The 4,542-nt window shown below is 37.7% G+C and overlaps 1 long non-coding RNA gene across 1 annotated transcript; it reads right to left on the bottom strand.

Moving 5' to 3' along the window:
* Nucleotides 967-1,327, bottom strand: LOC110266044. The gene is made up of 2 exons (XR_002352936.1): nt 1,138-1,327; nt 967-1,058 (listed from the first exon to the last, which is right to left on the bottom strand). It is a non-coding gene; the product is annotated as an uncharacterized LOC110266044 (long non-coding RNA).

Below are 4,542 nucleotides of genomic sequence, written 5' to 3'. Positions count from 1 at the left end.
TCCTTTTTATTTTCGAAAAAAATTTTCAAAAATACAAAAAAAAATTTCTATTTTGTTCTTCAGAGTTTTTAAGAATGAATTCTAGAGTTTCATGATGATTTGTTGAAGTTTGGCTGGCTGTGAAGCCATGTCTAATCTTTTGGACCGAGGTTTCAACTTATCATCACAAGAGCTTGTTGATTTCTATCAATTTTGCTGTTGAATGTAATGATCTGATAAAGCTTGGCTAGCTAGTAAGCCATGTCTAATTCCTGGACCGGAGTTTTAGACTAACATTGCAATGATTCCTGGAATTCTCATTAAAAATTTTGAATCCCTTTATTTTCCTTTCCATATAATTTTCGAAAAATCACAAATTTTTTTTTTATAAAATCATAAAAACCAAAAATATTTTGTTTCTTGTTTGAGTCTAGTGTCTAATCTTAAGTTTGGTGTCAATTGCATTCTTCTAATTTTTGAAAATTACATGCATTATGTTCTTCATTGATCTTCAAGTTGTTCTTGATGATTTCAGTGCTCTGATCTTTAATTTCTCTTATTTTGTGTCTTTTGTTGTTTCTCATATGCATTTTCAATTTGTTATGGTCCTTAGTATACAAACTTCTAAGTTTGGTGTCTTGCATGCATTGTTTATTTGATCTTAGTTGCATCCTTTTCATTATTGTGTCTCATCATTAAAAGTTCAAAATTTTTTTTTTCAAAATTGTGTCTTTTCAAGTCAATAACACAGAGAATTAAAGATTTAGAACATTCAACAGAGGAATCACACAGAAATAGGGGTGTCAGACGGGGAAGCCCGCCCCGCCTATTCAGGCGGTCCCAAAATCCTAGCCCGCCCCGCTTAATGGCGGGCTGGCGGGCGCCACGGTAGTAATAGGAATGCTCAACAAATCTCGTGCCATTAGTGATAGTGTTGGAAAACGATGATGATTGTCTTTCCACCATTGCAAAACATCAATGATTGCATCATTGCAAAATAATGTTGCCTCACTCAAATAAATATCCAGTTGGTTCTTTCCACTTTTCACTTCAGCTTCTTGATTACGGGACATCAAATCCTTTGCATTACAAACAATATATGATCAAAAAGCATGAAAAATAAAAAATACATATAATCAAGTAGATAAAAATACTTACACCAACAATTTTAATAAGCTGAGTTCCAATTACAGAAGATGTTGCTTGAAAAAAATTACTTGAAAGTTGGGAAGAACTCTCTACAGTTGTAGAGGAATTTTGGTCATAAACCTCAAAAAGCTTGTATAACTTACTCTTCACATGCTCCACTTTGTCTTTAGCACTAATAGGATCAATCTCATTATAGCAATGAACCCAAAGTTTACTTTTCAAGTGTACAACACAAGTATCATTAGAAGAAGCATTATCCAAAGTAATGGAAAAAATCTTTTTATCAACTTTCCACTCATTCAAAAGTGTAAAGATTTTAGAAGACAATTCAAATCCTGTGTGAGGAGGAGGCATATGACAAAAATTGAGAATTTTACTCTGTAATTTCCAGTTCTCATCAACAAAATGTGCAGTCAAACATATAAACCCCTCATTGGTACTTGAAGTCCAAAGATCAGATGTTAAGCAAATTCTATTTGGAATGGAAACTAAAATTTTTTTAAGTTTCGCAGCTTCTCTCTTGTGGACTTTCACTATGTCAGCCTTAACCGTATTCCTAGAAGGAAGTTTCAAAGTTGGACTAATATATTTCACCCAATTTCTAAATCTCCTATCATCAACCATATTAAAAGGCTTATCCCCAGCAACTACATACCCAGCAAACATATCTCTAGCCACTCCTGAATCAATCTTAAGTGAACCCATTTTAAGTTGCAATTCTGCTATAGTCTGACCAATATCTTCATGCTTAATTTGAGTACAACTATCAAGATGCCGTTTTATAGTAGAAGTGCCATATCGCTTACCTCCAGCTTTAAACACTTTCTTGCATCCTTTACACTCAGCACGTTCTACTCCATCCTTATCTGGACCGAGCTTTTTGAAAAAATTCCAAACATCAGAGGTTGCTGGTCTCAGCCTTTTCGAACTAGGTTCATCAATCTCGACCGGAGCAGCCTCAGAACCAACTTCAGTAGTAACAAGGTTACTCACAGTTTCAGAATTCATATTTCCTGAAATAAAAGTAAATTCTCTTTAAAGATCAACAGTTTCAGAATTCATTTTTCAGAATTCAAGTATTTAACCAACAATCATTATTTCTCTTTAAAAATCAACCCTATAAAGAAATTCCCCTCATGATGGCATGACATGATGGATCCATAAACATTGAGCAATTAATCTATTATTAAATTCACCACTTGGGTGCTAAAAACTGCACTAGCAACTTCATAGACAGCTGTATTTGATAAATAACAACACCATTTGATAAATAACAACACCATTTGATAAATAATAACTTCATAAACAGCTACATTTGATATCTTTGGTACTTTCTGTAGTTTAGTAACACCCTTTTCTGTACATAATAAATAACAACACCATGCACTTTCACTTAGCAACACACACTATAAATTACAATCATCAAGTATATCATATATCAACTTGTGTTAATAATTTGAAAACAAAGAATTAGTTACAAATATGTGTTCAGGTAATAACATTAGCAAAGGTTAGAGTTGTGGAGACCTTGAAGGATCAGAGCACAAAACAGCCCAAAACACAAGACCCAGAGCGTGGAGCAGCCGTGACCGAGAACGAGACCAGCAGAGTCAGAGGACAAGTCACGACTCACAAGACCCAGGAGCCAGGACCGAGTCCAGCAGGCAGCAGCGACGACGGCCAGACGGAGCAGCAGCGGTGGCTATAACTCAGTAGGCCACGACGACCGAAGATCGACGGTGAGGAACTGACTCCGACTCAGCGATCGTCAGGGGTGAGGATGGAACTCTGAAGTTCGAGCTGAGGTCGATGGACGATGGAAGTGAGAGACTGAGAGTGACGGTGAGGAGCTGAGGATGACCGAGTGAGGAACTGAGGAACTAACGGTGAGGAACTGAGGAACTGAGACTGAGGAACCGAGTGAGAGGCTGAGAGCCGTCGAGGAGACTGGAGACGAGACGACTGAGTGTCTGAGTACTGCCGAGGAACTGAGAGGAGTGAGACGTGAGAGTGAGGCAGCTGCAAATCTGGAATTAGGGATTAGGGAGTGGGGATTCAATTTAGGGTTTCAGGCTTTCAGCCGTTTCGCTGGGTGGGGAATGGGGATTGGGTCGGGTGGGTCTGGGTTCATGGGTTCTGGGTCTGGGTTCATGGGTAATGGGTTCAACAAAAAAAAAACTTCAGCCCGCCGGGGAAGCCTGCCCTGCCCCGCCAAAGCCCACAGTTTAAACGGTTTGGGTTAGGCGGGCTTTTGTCTTTCGGCAGTCCCAAATTTCCAGCCCAGACCGCCTTTTTTGGCGAATTATGCGGGCCGGCCCGGCGGATTAAGGCCCGTTTGCCACCCCTACACAGAAAAAGCTGGGCGTTTAAAACGCCCAGTGAAGAAGGAAAACTGGCATTTAAACGCCAGCCAGGGTACCTGGCTGGGCGTTAAATGCCCAAAAAGGTAGCATTTTGGGCGTTAAACGCCAGAATGGATGCCATTCTGGGCGTGTAACGCCAGGAGGACACTAGAGGGAAGATTTTGTTTTTAATTCAAATCTTTTTCAAATCATATCTTTTCAAAATCAATTTTGAGTTTAATGATTTAATTCAAACTTTTCAAGTTGTTACTTGCCTATTAAGAAAAGATCAAATTTTAAATTCTAGAATCATATCTTCTAGTTTCTTGTTAGTCAAGTAATCAACCTTAACTTTAAAAATTTCTCTTTTTAATTTGATTCTCAATCATATCTTCTCAATCATATCTTTTCAATCACATCCTTTTCAAAATTAATTTTCAATCATATCTTTTGATTTCTAATTTCAAAATCTTTTCCAAAAATCACTTAATTTCTTTCTCAACTTTAATTTTCGAAAATCATCAATCAAATTTTCAAAATTTCTCTTAATTATTTCAAAATCTTTTTACTTTAATTCCGAAAATTCTTCCCCTCTTCTCAAATCCTTCTATTTAAAGGACTAACACTTCTCCATTGTCAGCAATTCGAACTCTGTCCCTCTTGACAATTTCGAATTCTCTCTTCTCTACCTCATCCTTCTATTTTTATTTTCCTCTGACACCTTAAGGAATCTCTATACTGTGACATAGAGGATTCCATATTTTCTTCTCCTCTCTTTTCATATGAGCAGGAGTAAGGACAAAGACATTCTTATTGAGGCTGATCCTAAACTTGAAAGGACCTTGAAGAGAAGGCTGAGAGAAGCTAAAGTACAACTCTCTATAGAGGACCTAACAAAGCTTTTCAAACAAGAAGAAGCCATGGCGGCCGAAAACAACAACAATGCCAACAATGCAAGGAAGGTGCTTGGTGACTTTACTGCACCTACTCCTAACTTCTATGGGAGAAGCATCTCAATCCTTGCCATTGGAGCAAACAACTTTGAGTTTAAGCCTCAATTAGTTTCTTTAAT

Source organism: Arachis ipaensis, chromosome B08 (assembly GCF_000816755.2).
Source record: "Arachis ipaensis cultivar K30076 chromosome B08, Araip1.1, whole genome shotgun sequence".
Taxonomy (NCBI): Eukaryota; Viridiplantae; Streptophyta; class Magnoliopsida; order Fabales; family Fabaceae; genus Arachis; species Arachis ipaensis.
Note: the sequence above shows the minus strand (reverse complement) of the source record. Positions and strands in the feature narration are given on the sequence as shown.